The following is a 13,231-nucleotide window of genomic DNA, read 5'->3' on the forward strand; positions in this document are numbered from 1 at the left end:
ACTTTGTTGTTTGAGCCACAATTTTCAGATAACTTTTCAGTAAGTTGTATTCTCTGTGTTTCATAATCTATTTCATGTAGTTGGATCCATTTTAGGAGGTGCTTGCAAAATGAATTTATCTAGAAATTTCAATCTGTGGGTGATAATTTTGCAAGGGCTGTAAATGTAAATTTAGCAGGGTGGTGAGGGTCTATGAATAACAACTGGATATAAACAGATGCAATTTTTCACAAATTTGAATAATGGTGAAAGAAGAGATAAAAATAATGAGAAAAGAAAATTGTTTATAATCTATTCACTGACTATCTAAGGACTTTGATAAAATTCTTGAATTATTTCGAATAATGAATGCAAAATATGCTCTCAGTTACTGTGTTTAGTGTTTTATCTTCCAGTACATCAGGTGTCTGGATAGTAGGTATTCAAAAGTAAGTATTTATATTACTGAAACTGTTCATCAGAGGAGGAGGAATTTCCATCCTGGGAATTGATCCTGGATATCCTGCATTGCAGTCAGATAGGCTGCGACTGCGACTTCTCAGTTTCATGGCATGAAATTTTATTTTTGAATATCTATTATCCAGACACATTGCATTTCATTCCAGAGTAGGATATTTGGACAAAGGTATCTCTTAATATCGCATGTTTTACTGAACAGATAAAATATGAAAAAAATTAAAAATGATGACTTTTTTTCTTTTTTTGGTGTGTGTATGAGAGTGCTATGATAAGCAGGACATTGTACGTAGAATTATGAGTGATATTTCATCTGCACACAAAGGCTTTTTGGGCCACATTTGCTATCGTAATTACATAAGGAATTAAATAGTAGCAAGAATTCAGTTTTTCAGCATTTCCTCCTTTCTTCTCCAATAGTGTGTTGTTCCATTTTTGCCATTCAGATTCTGTGCCAGTAATTATTTAAAATGCCATTTTGCTTGGGTTGGTAGCATGTAAAAAGAACAAAAAATGAATGTAGTAAACGCTAGTTATAGTCGGGGGAAATGCATAATTCTGGTAGAAATGTAACATTTTGTTGCTATATTGGTGCAAAGATTAAGTGTATTGCATGTCAAAATGTAAAATGAGGATTCTGCTCCAGTTATGGTATATTGTATATTTGTGCAACAGTTATACTGTTTTTTTTTTGGGGGGGGGGTACATGTTGCAATTATAAATATTTTCCTAAAAATAATGTATCCAGATAATATCCAGGAGATATTGTGGATGTATATTGGTTTTATAACTGAAATGGGGTTGGTGCTTGCATTTCCCCCCCTCCTGATTTACATTCTTACTCTGTCAACTTGGGTGAAATGTAGCAGCACTATGATGAAGTACATTGTGAAAGCCAATATAATTAATATTGAATATACTTGTGATTTTGATTCATATGTATCAGGAACTCTGAACACTGAAAGATGGTATTATCACACCCTACATTATGTTCGTTATGGATTATTTGCTTACAAGTTAGGTTTGTCAGGGAGGGGTGTGCAATTTATTTTGCAAGTTCTATTGCAAGTAAGCTTCCAGTGATACCACCAAACCCAAAATATCAATAGATATGCTGTTTTATTATGCCATCATGCCTGGTGAATTTTTCATATATTTGATACTCTTCTGGCTCTCATTTTATTTTTTCATATATATATATTTCTAATACCTGTATTAGAATATGGGTTTCACGATGTACACTGACATGCATATGTTGGTTCACTGTTATCACAAGGAAATTGTTGCAGAGAATACAACACTGTGTCTACTTGTGGCAGCAATGCTTCTCAACTAAAACCACATTTTGTCTTTGACCTATCTAGATTTTTATCTGTCTGTGACTTTGAATTAGTGGTGGTGCGAGCACGACACATTATAAGCTTATATCATCTCTCTCTCTCTACCCCCCCCCTCCCACCCCCATTCTCTTATAAAATTTAAGTGGTTGACTCACAAACTCACTAGCCAAGATTCTGGGCAGAAATCAGATTTAGTCATGAGATTTCTTTTCTTCAATTTCATGACCATTCATCCTTATCGTGACTAAACTTGGGTGTCCAACACAGCTTTTCACATTGAGTCCCAGTGCAGCTGTTTGCTAGCATTCTAGACCAGTCTGTGCTAACTATTGCTTTCAAGCAGCTCCCCAATTATGCTTGCAATGCTAGGTCAACACCCAATCTCTGTTGCTCCCACTGGGGATCAAAAGGAGCTGCTGTCATCTAGTCTGTAGGAAGTCTGACTGCCATGCTGAGACTTGGGTATGTTTCCCAGGCTTGGGTGGGAGTATTTCAGAACATGTTCCTGTATTAGGCAACTCTAGAATTCACCCAGCCTGCAATGAATGGGTACTTTTTGGGTAAAGGTTGCCGGGGTGTGGTTTGTCACTTCCACAATGGCTGATATTGTGAATTGCCACCACCTTCTCCCTTCCCCCATGGTCCTTATGACTTGTTGCAATGTACAGGGAAGGTTTTACCTCTTACTGGGAATTGAGCTCAGAATTACATGTACCAAGGACGAGCGTTAAGTCTCAGCTGTTCCTTTTGCTGCCGCCAGGGCATTTTTTTTTAAAATTTTCCTTTCAAAAATCACTGTTACTCCATAATCTGTAACGCTACATGAACTTAGAGTTCTTTCTAGAGCACTGACGTGAATTTTTGTGAGTTTGCTTTCCCTGTTATCTAGATATTTTCAAAAGTTTCATGATTACATAAGTTTATTAAACTATTGATAATATCTAGATAACAACAAAAGCATGAAAATTCCTGTCAGAGGATGGAATTTTAAGCTTGTGGAGTTTTTCAGATTTTGGTATATCACAGCTGTTTTTCAAAAGGAGAGGACAATTTGAAAACATTTGCCCTGGCCGTAGCTAAAAGCCCAGCTGAGCCTTACCCATTTATCTACATGGGAACTTAATACTAGCAGAAAAAGTAACACAAAATAAGAAAAATACATTTCTTGGAATCGATGTGTACTTGTAATTTTGATGGGTCAGTTTTTTGATGAAGATATTCTCTCATGTGCTTCCAAGCTTTCGAGGGCCAGGCCCTGGATATGAGAATGTTGTTAGCTCTCGAAAGCTGTGAAGCACATCCAGAACTGGCCTGAGCTGCTATCCCAAGAGAATTCTCATTTGCCGCCAGGCAGTCAGCTTTTTGGTTTCTTCCTAATGCATATTTTCAAGGAATTAAACTGAAGTGTGAAGTTGTGATTTAACTCTTGCATAAGTGTAGATGTGTTATCCTTTGAACTTGTACCAAGAAAATGCTGTATTGTAAACTTTGAACATAGTTGACAAACTCTTTGTATGAAGGTCATTGTATGCGCAGACAGTCATACTTTCACTTGGAATTGGACCTACAAGTGAATCTTTATTCCCTAGCCAGTTATTGCTCTTCCGGACATTGAAGCCGACATTGAACAGACATTTTGTATTTTTCTTATTTTTACAGGCATTTTTCTGCCTCTATCAATTGTACAGTGAGAATGAATGATGGTTAGATGATATTGATAAAGGGAACACACCTCACACCTACTCATCCTGTGACTCGAACCCAGAAATTTTGGCACTGAGAACATGAGTTGACTGCTCAACATGGTGGTAGCATAGCACAAGATGTTTGGAGAAGAAATTTTTTCACATATACATATTGCTCTTTTGCCAAGGAAAACTGATCTGCATGACTGCTACACAAATACCTATTTGCTGTATACACTATACCACCTTAATGTCTTTGTTTTCACTATAGTTTGCCATTAATGTGTGGTCATCTTTGCTATAATTGCCTTCATAAAACAGTAGACTGAAGTCGTATGAAATTTTCACTCTTGTCAATATATCACTATTGTAAAATTGACTAATAATCTATAGGGACTATTTATTTATACAATTATAAGCATTTTTGGACATTCACAATAATATGTATATGTAATCAGTTACTTGTGATTAGTTTTTTTTCTGGTGGGACTGACAGGAAGGATTTGCGTATTTACAAATGTGTACTTACAAGCACTGAATGCATTGCTTCTATATTTATAAGAAAGTAGACTGACAACCCACTTCTGAATACTGATTTCCCTCATACATGTGACCTGTGTATATCTTACAAGTGCAAGTTTCCTATCATGGACCATTTCAAATAAACAATTGAAAATCATTGGCTTTCTCTACAGTAGCAGTTCATGGCTACTCTACTTCATCTGATGCTTCTTTCATCCAAGTAATAATTATAAATATTTTGTTCATTTCAGCACAAATTACATTTGGGCAATTTTTCAATATGAAATTTATTTGCATATCACAGTCAACTATGTCACATTGTTGGTATATTTTTAGAGCTTATTCTGCAGGGAAAACATACAACAATTTTAGATTTTAAGAATGATTTCACCAACATTGATTCACAGTAAATGTAAATCACATCTAGACCCAGCACAATGTTCCTGTCCATTTTGATATGGGTGTAAATATTTTACTTTTTAATTCGTTGATTAGTATTACTAAGTGATTATGGTTGGTGGAACATTTACCTAACAGACATTATTTTACCAATATATGTGTTTATTGTTTGCCTTTCCTACATAACTGCATTGAAAGTATAGTTATATATTTGTGTGTGTTCATTCTGTTCTGTAATTTAGAAATTTAGATTCAGTTCTACTGCCATTTGTCAAGGACTAATCCATATTTATGCAGATGAAACACATACTCCCAGTTCCAAGGTAGATATGGTTGTAGATATTTATGAAATTAACACAACATAAAATTTATATATGTGCAGATAATGTAAATATGTGTTTCACATGTATAAATGAAGTTCTACATTTCTAAAAAAAATTTTTTTTTTTTCTGTTTTGTAGTGAGCCTAAACAGTATAAATTTTTGTGTCTCCATGTATTGTTGCTTATCAGATGTAAGTGGCAATCAATTTTTTTTTGTTTGCCTTTTTAAAAAAAATTGAAAACATGTGTTGAATGATATATTTTTACAGCTGAAAGGTTTCTATTGTGAACAATTTATTGCTTATGGTGCTGACACCAGTTCGTCAGATAAAAAGAAGTGCAAACAATTTGCCACTATGCCAGATGAGTGACAATGTCTGTGATGTGGTAAGAAGTTTTCACACAGAAGTAGGGTGCCATGTGCTGTGTTTTACTTGAAGGCACTCTGCATGTTGGGAACTGTGAATATCCAGTCTGTAGGGCATCTGACTGCACAGGTTTGATTCTCAGGGTGGTTGATCTAGGGTTGAAATTCTTCTGCCCTTGTCCCTGGGGCTCACCCAACCTCCAATAAATTTGTGCCTGGAGGTAAAGGCTGCTGGAGCATGGTGCTGATCACATCACATCCAAAAATGGCCATGAACGAGAATGTGTGGGGAACTTTTTTACCTTACTCTGCATTCATCTTTCGCATTACAATTTGCAGGTCTTAAAATAAATCTAGTTAAATGTTTTAATTGTCTAAGAATCAAATTACTATGCAATATTATTAATTTTTCCAATTTGTATAGAAAGTTTTAAAATCTTAACATGTTGCACTAGTTATGATAGAAACCTGTTCAAAAATCCCTTTTTGTAAAAGTTATGAATTTCATTATGATGCATTTCATGTGTGTCATGATATTTATCAACTAAATCACACCATGTTAACCACTGATAGACCTGCATGTTACTTGAAAAGTGAATTTTACTTCTACCAAAATAATACTTGTCATTGTGTGTAACCTTTCCACAAATAAAATGCTGAAGTTCACTTTTTTTTGCGTAGATCATCCCTCAAAGTTTGTAAATAACTGGTTTTATGAAGTTCAATGGCTCTGTGCATTGTGTTAATACACTCTTGGAGATGGAAGCATCTCCCCCCCCCTTACCCCCTTAGTCTTTAAGGTATATCTAATATGGTGAATATTTTTTTGCGAATGACCATTAATGTCCAGATGCTATTTGCTTCAAAGTTTCCTAACTTGAAGACTGTTGGTAACTTAACGTAAGAGATTTGTCTGAATTCTATCTTGAGTACTTCAGTCTTCTTGATTGACTGACAAAGTTTTCCTGCTGTTTATTGCAAGAAAGTCCAGGTTTGTGTGGACACTAATGTTCCATAAAGTTGGCATAGAACTATCAATTCCACACTAGACTCTGCACAAATGACACAAAATACCCATATATTCTGTAATTAATCCTGTATTGTTCTCATTTTTCTTTGGAAACTTGAATAACTTTTAGAAAACCATGGTTACAGATAGTCTTCCTTGATATGTACTGGGCCTAAGAGATTACACTGATCATTGAGTTATTTCACGAACCAAATTCTCCTGATGATTTTAGAATAGTGAAATAGCTCTGTAGTTATACGCTAGAATAGGTGGGTCTGTATTATTAGAATAGAGGAAATAGGATTAGAGATTTCCGAAAGTGTCTTTAATAAGAGGGGACCAAAATTTCAAAATTTAAGACAAAATATTTTGTTATTATATGAAGCCACTGTACATATTACCAAAATAGTTACAGATCTAAATGGTTTTATATTTAATGGTAAAGTTAGTCGGATGTAAAGATGTTTCAGTGGATGCTGTGTGATAGAACTGTATCCTGTGATCTGTTGCTATCCTGATCTTAACGTTATAAGCCACTAATCATGGCAAAGAAGATTCCATATATATAGCTTGTTTCTGAGATGGATGGTTTTTCCATTTGTACATTTCTTCTTCTTTTCAAAAGATGGTAATTTGAGGTCCGACGGTTCATTGTTTGTCTTGAAGTTATGGCTTTGACAGAAAACATTTGAAAAGCCTTCTTACAGTGAGAAAATTTGCGATATGTAATACATACACATTTCTCACATGATCATGAAAAGTATGCAGTGGAACCTCAATTTTATGTTCCCGGATTTTACATTTTCCTGCATTATACATTCAATCTTCATGGTCCCAACATAGTAAAATGTTAGTAAATTTTCCTCGGTTTTACATTTTCCCATATTTTAAGTTTTTTCAGCTTGGTACCCTGAAAAACATAAAATCGAGGTTCCACTGGACCTTGAATCACTTTGGCAAAGACCACATGCACAATGCTTACCTGGTGTGATTTCACACAATGAATTAGGGGGGGAAGTTGTTCGCTGAATATCATCCATTCTAAACTGATGGAATGTTTCACAGTTTAGCAGCATTGCTTAACAGGTTCAGGTCTCAAATTTAACCAAGCAGATTGCTAGATACGTACATGAATGAATCTTCTGCTTTAGATCCAGTGAAGATTGATGGAACGGGCAAATAGGTATCGCAAATTTTAATTTTTAATTCTCGCCACTCTGCACTTCTGCATTGCAAGGGATATGAAAATGTCCAAACAGGCAAAATGCCTCTGACTAGGAATGTTTAAACTGCTGCCTTGCATTTTATGCAAAATTAAAGTATGTATAAACTGTGTTTCTTCCGACATTGCCAATTGGAAATGGCATCCGGTGGACAGAGAGGAGTTAATGAAAATTAAAGAACCAGTGTTTACGTTGTTTTGCTACAATTTAGTTTGTCTTAATGAAGCAACTTTTTTTGTTTTGCAAGGATTTTGTGGTGGTGGTGTGTGTGATGTCCGTTTTGTACATTTCTGTGAAACTTGTGTGAGCCTGGTGTCCTCACAATACATCGATGGCCCAGTTTATAACAGTAATGCAGCATGGTTTTTGTTAAGGAGGCTGATGTTCTCAAAGCAAGAAGGACAACACCTCAGGCAAAATATGTGCTGGTGACAACATTGTGTGTCATTATGCAGACAGTAGGGATACTGATTTGTTGGTTAGTTTTATTGTGAAGCAACATATTCAAAATTTCTATGGTATGCTATAAGCAATTACCTGATCTTAACATGTTCAAAAGTTAGTATTACATATGTATTTTAATTCTGATTGATATTTTCTTTCTGTGGTGCTTCATTGAAGCACACATTTTGAGCAGCAATGCACTTAGAGCCATTGCAATTTAAGAATGCAATCAGAATTTTCCATTGCAAATTTCATAATAATTGCAGGATGAAAATTTATCATTCCTATTTCGATTTTCTTTCTATGACCAGCAGTGGGTTCCAAAATGGGGGGAGGGGGCAAAGGAAGTATATTTCTCTTTGTAGATAAGGTTTAGCATAGTGCGTGAGCAAAAGTGGCGAAAAGTGGGGGGCAACTGCCCCCTCTAATCGCCGCCACTGATGACCCGTAATACTTTACAAATAATCTAATCATTAGCACCATAAGTAACTTCATAAGAAACTATACAGACGCTATTGCTACATTCAAGCAATTGATTTCTATTTCCAGTAAATTAATACAATTACAATTGTACAACTTTGACAATGGCAGTGAAATTGAACAGGGATACTGTTTTGTAGTTAAACATTTACTTTATGCTGTGATAATATGTTATCAGTGTTTGTTATTTGTTTTTGTTATGATTTTTCAGTTTCATTCTTTTTTTGCTTTTTTTTTTGGATGGGAATGACTATACTATTTGTACTGGATTATCAACCTCACTCAATGTGAATTATGCAAGAAATATGTCACGAGAAAATACAAGAAATATAAATATTTTATAAGGGTGAAATTTATTGCATTTAAATGAAGTTGTGAATGCCTTAAGCACAAAAGTTGCTGACAAAACCTTTTACTATGAAATTGTAATGCCATCTAAAGTATCCATTGGTAATTCCCATTTTAATTACTTCTGTACTTGGAGAACTTACCATCTGTTGTATGAATTTTAATAAATTGTATATGTTGTATTAGATGCATATTTGCATTTTGGGATTGGCTAGGTTTAATTTTGAAGCATTGAAACAAGACTTTACTTACATTTTTTTATAAACGAGGAAATATAACACAATACTGTGTTCTAGAAATTTTATTTACATGTGGCCTAAATTTTTTGTGGTTACATTTTAAATATAATTCAGTGTTTTGATAAAATGTTCTTAATTTGTATTACTGATATTTTTTTTACGTGTATGGATAGGGTTGAGGAATGTGTATGATCATAGAGGATATTGTCATTGCAATAGCAGTGCACGTTTCAATGTACTATTAAACCTATCAAATCTCCCATGTGGAAAAGGTTGAAAAGTACTTTCTTTTAAATAAACTAATTTGATTTCTTCCCTTTTCCTAATAACTCAGGCTGTAAAAAGGAAAATAAGTAGGACAAGAGTTCCTTTCTGTAGATAAATGTATGTATTTAGTGGAAGATATAGGGTAGTAGACCTTTGTCGATGCAAAAAATTTCTTACAAAAGTTGTGTACATATTATATATTATATTATGACAGTGCACTTGTACGATGTAGCTTTATACTGTGGTAGAGTGCATGTGACGTGGATGTGTAGATTGGTACTGTTGGACAGTATCATAAAAGTAGTCGTGTATATAAATATATTATACTTATGTGATATTTTCTGCTGATTAGCCTAATTGTCATTTTTATAGTTATATATAAACATATATATAAAATATACCTTGTTGGAGTAGTATGAAATCTCTTTTTTAAAAAGAAATCACTACAAAATATAAAAATCTTTATATGACTCTGATTCAGATTAATTTCATATGAGCTTTCATTTGTATTGATTTGTATTGTAATTATTATTTTTTCCCTCAAAAATAAGTTTTTCATTCTTACCAGAAAAAAATGATTGCTTTAAACAGTATTATATTTGGCTGTAAGATGGGCTTAGGTGAAAAAGATTACAAAAATAAAAATAAATAAGATTGGCTGTCACTATGCAGGGCTGAAAGGTCAATAAAGATTTCTTTGTGCACCTTGTATGATGACTTAATTTATTTGTAATAATTATTTGTTCAGCCCACAAAAAACTAAAACTAAAAGTTATAACGATTTGCCAGTATTATACTCCTGTTCCTACTAAGGCCCACATTTGTTTTCAACACGTTCTATCTAACCTAATGGTGAAATCAGAACATTTAGTTTTTATTTTTGTGTGCTGTTTTCCCTTGTGTTGTTCTCTCTGACAGGTAAGATCGTACATGTCCTGCTTGGTACACTAAGTTTGAAGCTATTTGTGTCGATTTTCTTGTGTAACAATATACAGTGTATTCCAGAAGTGTCTGACAGATTTCTGACATTGATAAGTGGGGAAAAAAAAAAAAACCTGAAGGTAGCAACTTGTTTGTTTTCTTTCATTATAATTGGTAACTTTTGGTAGAGGTGCATATTTTTGGTAAATAAAAAGACAAAATTTTGGTACAAAAACTCAATTTTGGGTTCAAAAGCAGTAAGTAAAGTAAAATTTTGGTGTTATAGCGGTGAAAAATAGGATCAAAAGCAATATATAAAATGACATTTTGGTTTTAAAATTGTGAATAGAATCCTAAATTTGATTTTTAATCTGCACTTATTACACAAAATAAACATATCCCTTTTTACAGCACATTTTATGTAGTTACCAGGGTATTAAGTTTATTCCTGTATAAAGGGACAGCAGGATTAATCAATTTTCTGTGAATTGCATAACTCTCAGGATAATTCTGACTTCTTAAAATGTTGTGTCTATAAATTTCATGTTTAACAGTCTATTTCGCATTTTGCACTTCATTTCACATCATTTTGTGATAAAACAAGGTAGGAAAATGCACCTCACATCTTTCAGAAACATGAAAAATTAACATTACAATGTGTTATTTCACATTTTGTGTTTTAGTCAAAAACAAAATATGCATGCCTCTACTCATTGGCATTGTCTCTGATCTCCACTTCAGCGTGCATGAACTTTATTTCCTGCCTCTCACTTGTCACTTCTTTACCTGTCAAGAATACTACAGTTGTTCAAAACCGTGTACCAATGTGAATCCTGTTTGCAGGTGGTGTTCCGCTGATACCTCATTATGAACTTTCTTCGTGTTTAGATAACAATTCTGTCTTGATAACGCATGCTGCACCTCCATGTTTATGAATACACACATGCTGCTAGTGGTGCAGGAACAAGGGGGTTACAGTACCCCCCTAAATCCTTAGATCCAAGTTGTACCCCTTGTTCCCCCCTCAAATAATTTGACAGAAGCAAGGTGTTACTGTTCAAAATAATTTCATTTCTAATAGCTCAAAGCAAAACGTTTATACAGTATGTAACATTCTTATTCGTACACACGGATTTTCAAAGAAAATGCTTTAATATCTGAAAGGAAATACACTCTTTTGAAATTGTTTCTTTACAATTCAATAACTAATATCATTAGGAACATAAAATCTTAACCAAATTCTGTGTAACCAATGACAATAATAAATTAAATTAACTGAAAGAAACATGCCATTTTTTGTACAACTTTTCTATTCGTACACTTCATAATATAAAAGAAAAAAGTATATTCAAAAGAAATTGACTGACAGTTCTAATACTTTGATGCGTATCCTTTGGCTTTAATTACTGCTTGACACCTGTTCTTCATAGAATTAACCAGTTTTCGACATGTTTCAGAGCTTATTTTATTCCACTCAGCTTGCACAACAGTTTTCATCTCTTGTTTGGACTTGACGCCTGCTTTATGGACTCGCCTCTTCAAAACTGCCCATAAATGCTCAATGGGATTTAAGTCTGGACTTTGAGCTGGTGTTTGTAGTAGTTTGGGCACATTCCATATTAGCCAATTCATGTTAACTCGCGCCTTATACTTACTGTCATTGTCTTGTTGGAATCTGTAAATAGGTGGCATGTCCATTTTTTGGGCACTCTGCTTTACATTGTTCTTCAATATGTCCAAATAGACATATGCATCCATGATACCATCAATAAACTGGATGGTACCAACACCTTTGGACGACATACAGCCCCAAATAATTCATGACCCACCACCGTGTTTAACTGTTGGAACTGTGTTAATGTGATCATTGTCTTTATTTGATTTTCTCCAGACCCTATTTATCCCATCTGATCCGTATATATTAATCTTGGACTCGTCTGACCATATGCCACTATCCCAAAATTACTGGTCCTTGTGGATGTGCTCTTTCGCGAATGGAAGTCTATTCCTGCGATTCACCTTATTTACATACTGCCTCTTTCGTGGTATTCTGCCATGATATCCATGCTTCCACAAGGCACGTCGGACAGTTTGATCGGACATCATCTTGCCAGCAACATTTTCTACTAGCTAACGGTCGTAACTGAGAAACACTTAGTCGGGGGTTTTCTCGCACTCTTTTTAAAATAAAGCGTTCATCACATTTATTCAACCGTCTCTCTTTTGGTTTTCTCGGCAAATTCTGCGTTGAACCTTGCTCTCTAAATTTGTTTACTATGTATTAAACTGTGGAGTGTGATTTATTGACTGTTTGTCCAATTTTTCTTAACGAATAACCTCTAAGAGCCACATTTATAATAACATCCTTCACCTTGCCCATTTCGAACACGCTGATAGATAGAAGATAGGTCTACAACAATACCTATGCCAGCATTCCGCTTGACGGGGAGCGTGCCTGCATGTTCAAACTTGTTACGAAGTTGCAAACTGCACGAAATCGCCCGAATAGCGGTGGCGCTGTATGCGAGGAAGATTGAAACTCTTGCCTGTACGAATAACAATGTTGCATGAAACAGCATGTTTTTCTCTTTTCACACAAATTATATGCTCTGTTTATACACTTTTAACATACATTTTTATTGACATTTGTTGATGAAACCTTCATTTTCGTATGTACCTGGAAATTAATGTTAATGATTATATTTACTAGTAGATATGGCGTTTTTTCCTAGCAAATTCTATGTGTACGAATAACAATGTTACATACTGTATTATTTACAAGCATTATCTTAATTACCAAAAGAATTAAACTGCTGCACGGTACTATATTGCAGCACATTGTGGTACTAGTTCGCTTGATCTGTAATCTACAAAAAAAAACTTTCTAAGGACGTGAAACTATTTAAAATGAGTTAAAATGAATTGAAGTTTAATTCAAGAAAAAGAAATTGGAGGATGATGCTCCTTTGTGTTGGAGAGACACACATTTCTAAATTATCCGATTGGATGCTTTAGAAGAGTAAACGACTGACATTCACTTTCAAATGGATTTTCCAGAAACTAAATACTTCCACTATAATGTATTACTTACATTTTATTGAAACCATATGGTAAAAAAATTCAATTTTTGTACAGGAAGTAAATTTAACTTTGGAACAAGTAAATTAAGAAAGCTTGTTTTTAGCTCATTTTAAGAGATAAAAGAGTA

The sequence above is a fragment of the Lepisma saccharinum genome, chromosome 3 (genome assembly GCF_977018435.1).
Source record: "Lepisma saccharinum chromosome 3, izLepSacc3.1, whole genome shotgun sequence".
Lineage (NCBI taxonomy): Eukaryota > Metazoa > Arthropoda > Insecta > Zygentoma > Lepismatidae > Lepisma > Lepisma saccharinum.